The sequence below is a fragment of the Hyperolius riggenbachi genome, chromosome 5 (genome assembly GCF_040937935.1).
Source record: "Hyperolius riggenbachi isolate aHypRig1 chromosome 5, aHypRig1.pri, whole genome shotgun sequence".
NCBI lineage: Eukaryota > Metazoa > Chordata > Amphibia > Anura > Hyperoliidae > Hyperolius > Hyperolius riggenbachi.
The window spans coordinates 148343097-148358323 of record NC_090650.1 but is presented as its reverse complement, the minus strand read 5'-3'; the positions used below and the strand labels follow the sequence as shown (position 1 = coordinate 148358323).

At 44.5% G+C, this 15227-nt stretch overlaps 1 protein-coding gene across 3 annotated transcripts in view; it reads right to left on the bottom strand.

Moving 5' to 3' along the window:
• Nucleotides 1-15227, bottom strand: part of COA1 (cytochrome c oxidase assembly factor 1) — a 136186-nt gene that overhangs the window by 34980 nt on the left and 85979 nt on the right. The gene's annotated exons all lie outside the window — the stretch shown is intronic.

Here is a 15227-nt window from a genome sequence, read left to right as displayed (position 1 = left end):
TTCTCTCTGATTGAATCTGATCGAAGAGAGAGATCTGTTGGCCACCATAAACCACAGGCCAGCATAAAATATTTTGGCGACTCCCCTTAGCTGCTTTCCCCCTAATGTTTTATGCCCCCCCCAGTGATCGGTGAACACATGTTCTTGTTCCTCGATCAGTACTCCACGTTTTTGAGGGGAATTAACCAGTGATAGGGAAGTGGTTAAAGGGTCTGAATCAATATTAGCAATATTTAAAAAATGGTTTGAATCAAACACTGTATCAACACATTCCCTTTTAGAAAATAAAGGGGTTATAAAAATAGAACCACATTGGTAAATGGGAATTTTTTGCATATGTTATGGCCAGAACCTGAAGTCTGGCCACTTTGGTTTCTGGCCGGTCAAAACTAGAATTGGCCGTCTTGCTGCGGCCAGTGTGTGAAATGAACTGAATCCTGGCGGCTCCGTTCCTCCCCCCGAGCTCTGGCTCCTCCCCCGTCTCCCCTCCTATTGGCTTCCGGCAGCTGGGGACACACGCAATGCAGCCAGAGTCGTTTGTTGCGGCAGGAAATGAAGGATTTGTGTCATTCGTTCCTGCAGAGCGGGTGCAAACAGAAGCAATGTCTGCAGCACGAACAACTATGGCTGCACTGCGTGTGTCCACGGCTGCCAGAAGCCAAGAGGAGGGGGGAGGAGCCAGAGCCAGGGGACAAGAACGGATCCGCCAGGATACAATTCATTTCACACATTGGCCGCAGCAAGACAGCTACTTCTAGTTCTGACCGGCCAGAACCCGAAGTGGCCAGACTTCGGGTTCTGGCCGTAACATATACATTATCTAGGAAAGGACTGCATTTACTTACAGAAAGTGTAATTGTTAACAGAATTACATTATAAACAAGTGACATATTCAAGATTCAGGAAAAGTACCTCAGTGTTCCACACGACAGGGTCTCCTGTTAAAGGGACTCCGAGCACCTCTCATGGGCATGCCTTTAAGCCAGACGACTTCCAACAAAGTCATGCTATGACCCCTCTAGAGGAGCCTCTTGCAATGGCCTTGCATGTCACTTCCTCTTCCTGCTTTATTCAGTGATGCACTTCTCGAACAGAGAAGACAGGGGGGTGACCCGGAAGTTATAACATAGCCAAGATGGCAGCTGCGATTTTTAAATTGAAATCGAACAAAAACTATTTGGTGTAGAATGGTGATTCAGGCACCGAATGAAAGAGGAGAGCACAAGCTACAGAAAGGTATGCATCTTTAAGTACTTTGCAGTATTGGTCGGAGTCTTAAAGGCATGCCCACGAGAGGTGCTCTGAGTCCCTTTAATGTAGGAGGTTACAGAACCAAACAAAATGAAAACTGAAAATAGCTGCTGATCCTTGAACAGGAAACACCTTCTTTTTCTCTTCCATATATATATATATATATATATATATATATATATATATACGTTATTATCTCTATAGTCCTCAATATCTGTTTCACACCTAACCAACCACAGAAACTTTCAGTGTAATTATCGATATGAATGTTCTACAAGCCTATAGCTGGATATAGCAAATTAATTCCAAATTCTTAGTCATGTGTAATTATACTAAGAAAGTATTTTGTAACAGGGCTGGGCAGACATATTCATACAAGTTCATCAATGGGAATGAAACAGTTTCATCTTCCTGCTTATAGTATCTGCATTTCTTGCCAATTTGTATCCTATCCACCTAGTAAATTGGTCATCCTGACACAGCCAAGTGTAGTCATGAAGGAGTAGGTTTGCATCACTAATGAAACCAGTGTTATCGCTAGCAGTGAATTTCACCTATTTTATTCAGCCTTGCTTTACATTTAATGTGGTCACGGGCAGTTCATTCATCAAGCTGCAAAGGTGGAACAGGAAATGCTGCCCCTTGCACTGAAGCAGTGGGCAGCGATGTGAAATATCAGAAAACTAGCTAAACGCTTAGTACATTCTTTTTCCTTTTTGCAGATGACTGGCTTTTAGCTAGCATAAACAAATAAAAGCCAATACCTTAATCCAGTTTAGGCTTAAAGGGCATCTGACCTGAGAGGGGATTTGGAGGCAACCATATTTATTTCCTTTTAAACCATTCTAGTTGCCTGGCATCCTGTTAATCTTCCAAGCATCAGTAGTGTCTGAATCACACACCTGAAACAAATATGTGGCAAATGTAGTCAAACTTAAGCCAAACATCTGCATGCTTGTTTAGCGTTTATGACTTAAACTATTGGAAGCAGTGGATCCGCAATACAGCCAGGCAATTAACAAGCTGACACATCACTGCATTCCAGCGAATCTCGGGGTGTGTTTAGCTTTCAGGGACAACAAAGGGATAACATGCATATTTAGAAGAGATGCACTTTGGGACAACATATACGCCAAACTCAGGTCAAATGTCCTTTAAGTTTGTAAATGCTCTCTGGACACATGGAAAATAATAAAGTATAACAAAGGTAGGACCTAACCGAATTACCAGAGAAAAAACAATGCAACTGGTGCATAGAATTATCAGCAAACATCACACACACTTTACCTGCTGATTCAATTAACAAAACAATGCTTGACTGTGGCAAACAGGAATTTGTGCCCAGGAAAAGGTGGGGAAAACCCTCTCCATGTGTGTGGGTGGAGGTCCTGGGGGCAGCTCCTAGCAGAATCTTCAATGAAGGCGCTCCCAGATATCTGCTCCCCACTCCCCTTACTATCCCTTAATCCCTCAATTTTTTCTGAGGTTAAAAGGAAAAAAATGTTTTTCACATTAAAGGCGTTAACCCAATAGACTGTAGACAAGGTATAAAGGGCTAAATAGCTCTTATTTTTACATAATAGAAAACAGAAGCAACGACTAAATTACAAAATACAAGTGACTGCGATATTCATAACGTAATTCATTAAGCGGTTAAAGGATGGGCTTTCTGTTGACAGAGGAGCACTGTACATTACGATACAGCTTTTACACCATGTACAAGTTAATTTGTTGGAGAATTTTAGTACGGAGTTCCATGTTCAAAAACATGTTCCGCCACATGCCTCATTAATTCATTTTAGTGCTTACCAAACAGAGGTCTGTGTGTTCACATACTGAAGAACAAACACTATCTATTTTCTCATCGAATCATGTGCACCACCATCCGTTTGCTTCTGTATCCTCAAGCCCTGTATGTCTATGAACAGAGGCACACAGCGCATGGAATTCTGCTGCAGAGCAAACTGTACATGTGATTGCTTCTCTTTCTGCAATATGCAACATTTGAGACAAACTAAATTTGAGATATACAGACATTTGCTAGCTTTGCACACAAGCGAGATGAAACTTGTCCAAGGCGGACATTTAGACCATTCTCGCGTATGAATCTAGAGTGAGTACAGGTATCTGCAGAAAATGCTTAAAGAATCAACATGCCGGATCTTTAAATCGTATCAACAGTAAACATTTAACAAAAAGTTAAAGAGGAGCTGTTAGGTATAAGGTCTCAGAGAAAATAAACACATATATCAGTAGCTAAAGATTGGCTGTACTTACATTACATATGCATTTCACTGTCCACGTTTGTACTTCACAGAATTTGTATATAGTATATGCAGAGATTGATGCTCCTGAGGGCCCTTTTCCACCTGCAGTCGCTAGCGTTCACGCTGAACGCTAGCGATTGCTGAATCGCAAAACCGGCGATTCCCCGACGTTTTGCGGCCGCGATTTTGCTATGCTGTGCACTGCATAGCAAAATCGCGGGAAATATCGCTCCGCCGCGCGTTCGCGTTCGGGTAAAAAACGAATCGCGGTAGTGGAAATGACCTACCGCGATTCCTATGTTAAAAAGCAAACCGTAGCGATTGTAAAATCGCTAGCGGTTTGCGTTTTTGCGATTCAGCCAGCGCAAACGCGCTGGTGGAAAAGGGCCCTGACAGCTCATGGCAGGTTCCATGTTTGTCTGTCTCCTATGAAGCCAAATGTGTCGTCATGTCCTGCCTGCTTCCTGATCACAGAAAAGCTCGTACTGAATAACACTAGTGTGCAGTGAATATTAATTAGCTAAGTGGCTAGGAACAATAGCAGACTCCTGCAGTGTACTCTGCCCGGAGATTTTTCAGTGCTGTGCGCTGGACTGAGTTACAAGCTGCTGAAACTTGATCCTGTAACTTCTCCTTAGCAGCCGAGGGGAGGGCCCCAGAATGCTTTGCAGTATGGTATGCGGCTTGCGTCCTCTTAAGACCTTGGGTCTAACAGCTTTGCTGATAAGCACACATCAAATGAAAGACAGATTTTTATCTTCACTATTGCCTTTTTGGCTTCCGTCTAAACTGTTTAACACAGGAGAATAGAGGTTTAAATTAGCTTCTGCAGCCTGACAGTTACTCTTTAAGATACCGCCGTAGTGGGAAGCTTTTGGATAGTCCAGAGGCTTCCACAATCCTCCTGCAGTCCACTGTTCTAGCACTGGGTCCTTCTAAACATATTGGATAAAAGCTTATTTATTGCACATGTTTCTCATAGCCGTGTCATGTACGAGCACTTACAGACGGGCCAGGCAAGAACAAGCGCCTCATGTTCGGTAGAGGGGAGCCGCTTATGCACAGCTTTTTCCCTCTGCACTTTAGTACACCATTCTACTGGGCATGCCCGGACCTTATTTGCGCCTGCTAAGTGCGAATACACTTGTACATGGATGAGAGCATGGCCACAAGGAGAGGATTCTATGGAGGAACTGTGTCATCAAAGAGGATCTCGAAAGCTGGGAAGCCTCTGGGCCAACTTGGCCTATAAGGACATAAAGCAAAGACTTTACACAACCCCGCCATCTGACTTCAAGGGATGCATTCGGCTACAGGTTCTACAGCAGGGATGGGCTGCACCTTAATGGGGAGGGTGCAGCTGCATTGGGGGAGAAGATGGCTAAACGGTTGGAGGAGATTTTAAACTAGGATCTGGGGGGAGGCGGGAGGATAAAGTCTCAATACGTAGACAAGATGAGGTAAAAAGACAGTGGGAACCTAACATTATGGGGGGGTGGAGAGGGGGGTGGGGACAGTGTAAAGATTAAGGAGGTTGGTAAAAATTCAAATAGCCCATTTCATGTAAACAAAATTGGTAAATGTGGTGGCAAAAATACAAAGTGCATGGTAACCAATGCTCGGAGCCTTGCAAATAAAATAGACGAACTAGAGTTCATTCTGAATGACAAAGGCTATGACATTGTGGGAATAACCGAGACATGGATGGATGAAAGCCATGACTGGATAGCTAATTTAAAAGGATACAATGTGTTTAGGAGGGATAGAACAGGGAAAAAAGGTGGAGGGGTTTGTCTCTTTGTTAAGAATTCTCTTACAGCTGTCCTCAACGATGAGATGGAGGAAGATTGCGAAGATGTGGAGTCCGTTTGGGTAAATATTCATGGTGGAAATAAAAGTTGCCAATTGCTTATTGGGGTATGCTACAGGCCACCTCTTATTAACCACCCTGGCGTTCTATTAAGATCGCCAGGGCGGCTGCGGGAGGGTTTTTTTTTAATAAAAAAAAAACTATTTCATGCAGCCAACTGAAAGTTGGCTGCATGAAGGCCCACTAGAGGGCGCTCCGGAGGCGATCTTCTGATCGCCTCCGGCGGCCAGAAGTAACACGGAAGGCCGCAATGAGCGGCCTTCCGTGTTTCGCTTACCTCGTCGCCATGGCGACGAGCGGAGTGACGTCAGCCGACGTCCTGACGTCAGCCGCCTCCGATCCAGCCCTTAGCGCTGGCCGGAACTATTTGCAGGGCTCGGGCGGCTGGGGGGACCCTCTTTCGCCGCTGCTCGCGGCGGATCGCCGCAGAGCGGCGGCGATCAGGCAGCACACGTGGCTGGCAAAGTGCCGGCTGCGTGTGCTCCTTTTTATTTCATCCAAATCGGCCCAGCAGGGCCTGAGCGGCACCCTCTGGCGGTAATGGACGAGCTGAGCTCGTCCATACCGCTAAGGTGGTTAATGAAGCTGCAGAACTGCGATTACTACAGCAGATTGAAAAAGCTGCAAGTAAAAATGAGGTCATAATTATGGGCGACTTCAACTTTCCAGACATTGACTGGAGTATTGAGGCTACCCATTCTGGTAAAAGCAGCAGATTTCTGCAGCACTACAGGACAATTACTTGACTCAAATGGTAACTGAACCAACTAGGGGGAATGCGTTACTGGATCTGATCATTTCTAATAGACCAGATAATGTATCAAATGTGCAGGTTCAAGAACATTTGGGAAATAGTGATCACAACATGATAACGTTTGATCTGGTGACTGATAGGCCACGGGGCAGCGGGACCACTAAAACTATGAATTTTAGAAAAGCAAAGTTCAATCAAATTAGGCAGGCACTAAGTTTGGTGAACTGGGATAATGTACTACAAGGGGAAGACACTGAAGGGAAATGGCAAGCTTTTAAACGTATACTCAATCAATATTGTAGTATGTATATCCCATATGGAAACAAAATATCTAGGAATAAAAAAAGGCCTCTATGGATGAATAGAAAGGTTAAAGATAAAATGAAGAGGAAAAAGAATGCCTATAAGGTCCTAAAACAGGAGGGGACTGAGGCCGCACTAAGCAATTATAAGGAGTGCAATAAAAATTGTAAAAAAGAAATTAGGCAGGCAAAGATTGAAGCTGAAAAAAAACATATCGCTAAGGATATCAAATCTAACCCAAAAAAGTTTTACAAGTACATTAACTCTAAAAAAAAGAAAGTTTGACTGTATAGGACTCCTAAAGGATGAGGGTGGGAACTCAATAGTGGATGACCAAGGTAAGGCAGAGTTATTAAATGCTTTCTTTGCTTCTGTCTTCACAAAAGAAACCGCACTGTTGCAAACTACAGAAGCGGAAGAGTCTCAATCTTCTAACTGTAATATTAAATACTTAACGCAGGAAGAAGTGAAGGCAAGACTAAATAAATGAAAAATAGACAAGGCACCTGGCCCAGATGGCATGCATCCTCGGGTCCTAAGGGAATTAAGTTCAGTTATAGATAAACCCCTTTATCTTATCTTTTGTGACTCTCTTGCAACTGGCAGAGTTCCAGTGGATTGGCGTACAGCCCACGTTTTCCCATTATTTAAGAAGGGCAAAAAATCAGATCCAGGAAATTATAGACCTGTAAGCTTAACATCAGTTGTATGCAAACTATTTGAGGGGTTACTAAGAGATACTATACATGACTTCATAGAAGAAAATAATCTTATTTCTCAGCATCAACATGGGTTTACTAAAGACAGGTCCTGTTTGACTAACATGCTCAGCTTTTATGAGGTAGTGAATGCTAATATGGATATTGGGAATGCTGTAGATATGATATACTTGGACTTTGCAAAGGCCTTCGACACTGTTCCCCACAAAAGTCTGGTGCAAAAGTTGAGGATGCAAGGACTGGGGAAGAGTCTGTGTTCATGGATAGGGAACTGGCTAATGGACAGAAAACAAAGAGATGTGGTCAAAGGATCGTACTCAAAATGGGAGACTGTTAGCAGTGGGGTCCCACAGGGGTCTGTTCTGAGTCCAGTGCTCTTCAATTTATTTATTAATGACCTAGTAGATGCAGTAGTGAGCAATGTTGCTATTTTTGCAGATGATACAAAATTGTGCAGAATCATCAACTCTCAGGAAGATAGTGTCATATTGCAACAGGATCTGGATAGGATGGCTATATGGGCACATACATGGCAGATGAAATTCAATGTTGACAAATGTAAAGTCATGCATTTTGGACGAACTAATGGTCTAGCACCATACAAAATAAATGGGATACAGTTGGGGACATCAAACTTGGAGAAGGACTTAGGAGTACTCATTGACAACAAGTTAATTAATCGTACTCAATGCCAAGCAGCTAAAGCTAACAAAATTTTGGGATGCATTAAAAGGGAAATAAAAACTCGAGATGCTAGCATAATATTGCCCCTGTTTAACTCTCTATTAACCTCCTTGCCGGTTATCCCGAGCTCAGCTCGGGGTAACCTGCGCAGGAGGATATCTCAGGCCCCGCTGGGCCGATTTGCATAATTTTTTTTTTGTTACAAGCAGCTAGCACTTTGCTAGCCACTTGTAACTTCCGATCGCCGCCGCTCGCCGCCGATCCACCGCAATCCGCCGCGCCGAGTCGCTCCCCCCCGCCCCAGAGCCCTGCGCTGCCTGGCCAATCAGTGCCAGGCAGCGTTGAGGGGCGGATCGGGATTCCCTATGACGTCCCGACGTCCATGACGTCGGTGACGTCATCCCGCCCCGTCGCCATGGTGACCGGGGAAGCCCTGCAGGAAATCCCGTTCTCAACGGGATTCCCTGCATACTCTGATCGCCGAAGGCGATCGGAGTGGGTGGGGGGATGCCGCCGCTTAGCGGCTATCATGTAGCGAGCCCTTGGCTCGCTACATGATTTAAAAAAAAAAAAAATTAAAAAAATGTGCGGCGCTGCCTCCTTGCCGGATTTTTTAGACCGGCAAGGAGGTTAAGGCCACATCTGGAATATGGAATTCAGTTCTGGGCACCACATTACAAAAAAGATATTGCAGTTTTAGAGCAGGTGCAGTGACTAGCAACAAAATTGATACGTGGGATGGAAGGTCTCACTTATCAAGAAAGTTTAGATAAACTGGGTTTATTTAGTCTAGAGAAAAGACGCCTTAGAGGGGATCTAATTAACATGTATAAATACATCAGAGGGCAATATAATAGCTTGGCGGATGAGCTTTTTGTCCCTAGGCCTTCTCAAAGGACTAGAGGACATGATCTGCGCATGGAGAAAAACGTTTTAGCCATTTATTTAGGAAAGGGTTCTTTACAGTAAGAGTGATTAGGATGTGGAATACATTGCCACAGGAAGTCGTTATGGCAAACGCTATACCTGCATTTAAAGGGGGCTTAGATGCTTTCCTTGCGTTGAAAGACATCCATGGCTACAATTACTAGGTAATGCCTAATGATGTTGATCCAGGGATTTTATCTGATTGCCATCTGGAGTCGGGAAGGAATTTTTCCCTTTAGGGGCTAATTGGACCATGCCTTGTAAGGGTTTTTTCACCTTCCTCTGGATCAACAGGGATATGTGAGGGAGCAGGCTGGTGTTGTACTTTACACTGGTTGAACTCGATGGACGTATGTCTTTTTTCAACCAAAATAACTATGTAACTATGCATTAAGGCATTATTTTCCATACATGCTCTAGAAGAGAGGACCTTCAATTACCTTTTGTTGTAAAAACACAATGCTGTACTTGCCAGAGTAAACTAATCAGATAATATCAAACTATTTTTCAGTAGATTGATAGGCCTGATAAATTGCCAGGCAGCTTCTGTGAAATTATTGATATTGGGGTAACAGAGATGGGTTGTTTAAATACTACTGAACAAACTAAAGTTTCCTAATACTAACATGAAGCTGTGCATAGACTGAAAACACTGGCTGAATATGCAGGTACAAATCTCAGCTAGCTTGTAAATATGTATGAATGTTAAAAACCATTTGAGGCATGGGTAGACATACCATGGGCTGGCATGTCTCAGGAGAACCAATAATGATCAGGAAAGGATTTTAGACCTTTCTGACTACTCTTCATCCCACAGAAATGACAAGATGGAGATAAGATCCAGTAATGTTTGCTGCTTGAGACACAAAGACTGTACCTTTAACCACTTGCCGACCGCGCACTCATACCGCGCGTCGGCAAAGTGGCAGCTGCAGGACCAGCGACACAGTTCTGCGTCGCCGGCTGCAAGCTAATTAATCAGGAGCTTCCTGTCAATTCACGGCGGGGGGCTCCGTGAATAGCCTGCGGGCCGCCGATCGCGGCTCGCAGGCTAAATGTAAACACAAGCGGAAATAATCCGCTTTGTTTACATTTGTACAACGCTGCTAACAGTAGCAGCGTTGTACCAGATCAGCGATCCCCAGCCAATCAGCGGCCGGGGATCGCTGTCACATGACAGGCAGGAGCCTGTTAGAGGCTGCACAGGACAGATCCGTTCCTGTGCAGCCTCTGATCTCCGGAACGAAGGGAGGTAGGAGAGGGAGGGGGGAATGTCGCCGCGGAAGGGGGCTTTGAGGTGCCCCCCCCCGCAAACCTCACGCAGGCAGGAGCGATCAGACTCCCCCTGCACATCATCCCCATAGGGGGGAAAAAAGGGGGGCGATCTGGTCGCTCTGCCTGCTACCTGATCTGTGCTGGGGGCTGCAGAGCCCACCCAGCACAGATCACAGAATACAGCGCTGGTCCTTAAGGGGGAGTAAAGCGTGGGTCCTCAAGTGGTTAAAGGTCTGTCTGCAGGGAACAGCTACCATCTATATTGTATTTTCTCCTTACATTGGGTTTTCCTAAAACAGCAATGGTAATCAAGGATTTTTTTTTTAATCACTACAGATAGTCCCCGGTTAATGAATGAGATAGGGACTGTAGGTTCGTTCTTAACCTGAATCTGTTCAGAAGGCCATTGTGCCATCTCTGTCCCCTGTACCTCCTCTGTGCCTCCAATGTCCCCCTCCGTGTCACCTCTGCACCTGCTTATACAAGTTTAAAAGCCATTTTTCTTAGAATTTTTTAAAATCATTTTTTTTACTTGTTCCCATGGAAACACAGAATCCATGCCATTCGTATTGGCAGGTTGTTCATAGTCGGGCGCTCGTAAGTCAGGGACTACCTGTATTAAGATTTTAGGTATATAACAGCATATTATATTCTCTCTCTCCCTCTACCTTTACATGCATATATGTATGTATTCTTTCAATTTCCCTCTTGGTAACATACATAGGCCCATATGCAATTAACTTATTCTCCTAAGTTATCTCATAGGAGACAATTTTCATCTTCTCTTTAACCACTTGCCGACCGCACGCTTATACCGTGCGTCGGCAAAGTGGCAGCTGCAGGACCAGCGACGCAGTACTGCGTCGCCAGCTGCAGGCTAATTAATCAGGAAGCAGCCGCTCGCGCGAGCGGCTGCTTCCTGTCAATTCACGGCGGGGGGCTCCGTGAATAGCCTGTGGGCCGCCGATGGCGGCTCGCAGGCTAAATGTAAACACAAGCGGAAATAATCCGCTTTGTTTACATTTGTACGGCGCTGCTGCGCAGCAGCGCCGTAAGGCAGATCGGCGATCCCCGGCCAATCAGCGGCCGGGGATCGCCTCCATGTGACAGGGGACGTCCTGTCACTGGCTGCACAGGACGGATAGCGTCCTGTGCAGCCTCGATCGCCGGGGGGGCAGCAGGTAGGAGAGGGAGGGGGGAATTTCGCCGCGGAGGGGGGCTTTGAGGTGCCCCCCCCCGCAACACCCAGCAGGCAGAAGAGATCAGACCCCCCCAGCACATCATCCCCATAGGGGGGAAAAAAGGGGGGCAATCTGATCTCTCTGCCTGCTACCTGATCTGTGCTGGGGGCTGCAGAGCCCACCCAGCACAGATCAGTAAAAACAGCGCTGGTCCTTAAGGGGGGGTAAAGGGTGGGTCATCAAGTGGTTAAAATAACTTTTACGCATTTTCCAAATGTAAAAGGTACCCAAAATTGGTGAAAAAGTACTATCAAAATGATTCAGAGCATTTTCTTGCTTGTTGATGGTTTAAAAAACATGTAATGCCAAGTTTTGAAAATATCACCTAGGAGACAACTAAGGAGAAAAAGTGAATTGTATATGGACCATAGTGACTGTGAACAACATGAACAGTTTGAAGCTAATAGCAATGATCCATATCTAATTGTAAAACATTACAGAAGATGAAATAGCAGTAGAGCAGTATTATATCCCTCCATTTATATATATAAATTACTGACCTTACAACCATGAATATATGCCTATATCTACCATTTTTATTTTAAATGTTTTGCATCCCACCATAGTTTCTTTTATTTAACTGTTTTAACGTTAACAGTACAATTTCCTGAATGATCAACCGTCCAATCCGATAGTTGCAATCGATTGGAAACGATCTTTTGGGCCCACCAATGGAGGTGAAAATGATACGCAATCTGATCAGACCAAATAGTTTGAGAATTCAGAAACGGCACCAATAACTGTATCTGATCCGATCGATTGTACAGTCGATGGTTCGGGAGATTGTACCATCAATGGACACCATAAGTGCATTGTGGCAAATAACGGCTTTTTCCAACTGTCAAGCAACCAGCATCTCCCTTTGTGTATAGAACTCTCAGTAAGTAACATTCCGTACAGATCACCTGGCAGGACTAAACATGTTACCGCCAGTGGTAAATGTCAGAATGTAAATCGGGGAGAGGAAAGATTTTACAATGGGCGAACACTGACTAAATAATCTATAAATGAATATTGTAAAAAATAAGCAGTTTTATTTAATACATTATTTTCACTAGAGTTCCTCTTTAAGAGTGAATTGTTTGGCCAGCAGGCTGGCTGAGTGGCTAACGCTCTTGTTTTGCAGTGCTAGAGTCCAGACTGAATTTCTTGTCTTCTGTATGACGTTTGTTTGTTCTCCCCATATACTTGGGGCTTTCCTCTGGGTACTGAGATTTCCTCCCACATCCAAAATCATTCTGGTTACTTAACTGTCTTTCTTCCTGCCTAGGCTATGGTAGGGATATTACACTATGAGAGTGCCTGCAGCATAAGACTGTGACTCCTCTGAGGGACAGTTAGTGGTATACATTATTCAGTGTACTCTGTAAAGTGCTGCAGAAAATGTATTTCTCTCTTGAAAAGAAAATGGATATATTGGTGGAAATATTTCGTTATATCAGTTTCAGTTTATAGTGGTGTAGGTATTTTTCTAGTGATCTAATTAAAATTTAGGCACATACATCATTTTCAGTCCAAGTATGTAACTTTGTAAACCCGCTTTTTACATTGTTGTAGCTCACTTGAAAAGCAACAGGCCTTTATTTACAGGAAACCATGTATTTTAGACAGCTAAGTGAGCAGGTTTATGTCTATGAAGGAGGATGGGTAGATAGCAGCCAAACACCACCACCTCTCAGAAGAAAATAAGAGCTGATCTTGAGACACTGACTGGAGGGGTCTATTGCCAGCTGTTGTCAATCATAAACTATCAAGTGTACTAAAGATACAGCTCTAATGAACAGGGCCGGTTCTAGCTACAATGGGGCCCCGGAGCCCCGACACTCCCCGCCCCCCCCCCCAATAAATTCCACTACAAGGAGCCAATGAAATGGTAGGACGCCTGGTGGAAGGTAAATGAACAATGCACTTGCTGCAGAGATAATGTTTGTGAACCCAACGCTCCAGCTGAGCATATTATGCATGAATCCTGGCGGCGGAAGAATCTCATCCTGCACCCATGGTTTAGTATAGCTAGAGGGTGGGACGTACATACGCAATTGCCTTGTTCGCCCTTATTATAGCACCAGCCCTGGTCCACAGAGACAGACAAAGCCCACAGAAACAGGACAGACAAAACGCAGTCCACATAGACAAGACAGACAAATGCAGTCGACATAGACAGACAGTCCACATAGACAGACGAAACCACAGAAACAGATAGATTCAGACCACAGAGACAGGACAGACGCAGTCCACAGAGACAGGACAGACGCAGTCCACAGAGACAGGACAGACGCAGTCCACAGAGACAGGACAGACGCAGTCCACAGAGACAGGACAGACGCAGTCCACAGAGACAGGACAGACGCAGTCCACAGAGACAGGACAGACGCAGTCCACAGAGACAGGACAGACGCAGTCCACAGAGACAGGACAGACGCTGTCCACAGAGACAGGACAGACGCTGTCCACAGAGACAGGACAGACGCTGTCCACAGAGACAGGACAAACAGTCACAGTCCACAGACAGGCAGACACAGTCCACAAAGAGACAGACACAGGAAACAACGACGGAACAGACAGACACAGTCCACAGAGACAGACAGACAGACGCAATCCACAGAGACAGACAGACACAGCCCACAGCCTTCCACCAGGCATCCTACCATTTATTTGGCTCCTTTGTAGTGAAATTTGTTGGGGGGAGTGTCGGGGGGCCCTGATATTAATTGTTGCCCCGGGGCCATTGTAGCTAGAACCGGCCCTGCTCCCCGGTACAATCACATTCTCAGGCAGACCACACACACTGAGTGGGTGGCAGCTGGCCAGCATCCGTCGGCTGTCGCGGTCAGGGCAGATTTTCAGGCATCTTTGGCTGGCAAAGGGGGCCCCATGAACTCTGGGGCCTGAGGGCAATTGCCCCCTTTGCCTTACTTATGGAACTTACTTAGGCCCTGCTAATGGAAGAGAACTGGCGTAACATTTCAAAATGTTATCTAAAATGGATAAATTAAAAAACATAAAATAAAAGGCAGGAAAATCTGTACAACGTATTTTGATTATGTAATCATGACGATTTGTGAAAGCTTAAAAGCTTAAATCGAATCCAGCAAGCACATAGATTATACCAAACTGCAAAGTATCCACTCTAATGAAGTTCCAGCCAGGCAAAACACTCTGTTGCCATATTATGCAATAAAATCTATTAATCCACATCAAATTTTATTAGGACTTATTTGACATTTTTCACAGGAGAGAATTAAGGAGGCTGTGGGAATAGTGACACTTAATAAAATCTTCCTTATTTTGATTACAGCTGGACAGATATATAATTATCTCGGCTGCTTGGAATGTCTGAGATTTCCTTATTCCCAAGATGGGAAGACTCAGAAAAACAAACTTCAATAAATATTTGCTATAAAGAGAAATATCATATGATTAAAGTGTCATCCCTGGAGTGATGCAGCAAAACATCCTGAATGGTAATTTGATTGAATACAGAGGATTACTGCATTCTGCAAATCCTCTTTCCCTATTCATATGAGGAGACATCAAGGGCACAAAACTATACAGAAATATAGAGTAATATTAGATACATACTGGCTAGCTTTAGTAGGACTACTTATACAATGTTTCATGTCTGTGATATAAAAATAGGAAGATATACTAAATACAGCCAGAGTCTTACTCACTAGGACAGCACATAAAATAAGTTTCTTCCAAGTGAAGGCACTTCATTATTGAAGACACTGTGCCTGATTCACTGGGTTAAAAGACTGCAAATTGTGGCTCTCTGCAGTCTACAAAACAGGAGCTAGAACAGGCTCCCCTGTAATGAACATGGATTTGTACATGTGTATGCATGTTTCCATACCCATAGATGGGCATCACACCAGTGACCAACTGTAACGTCCTCAATTTCTAGGGTCCCTCTAATGCTAAGAACACACTATG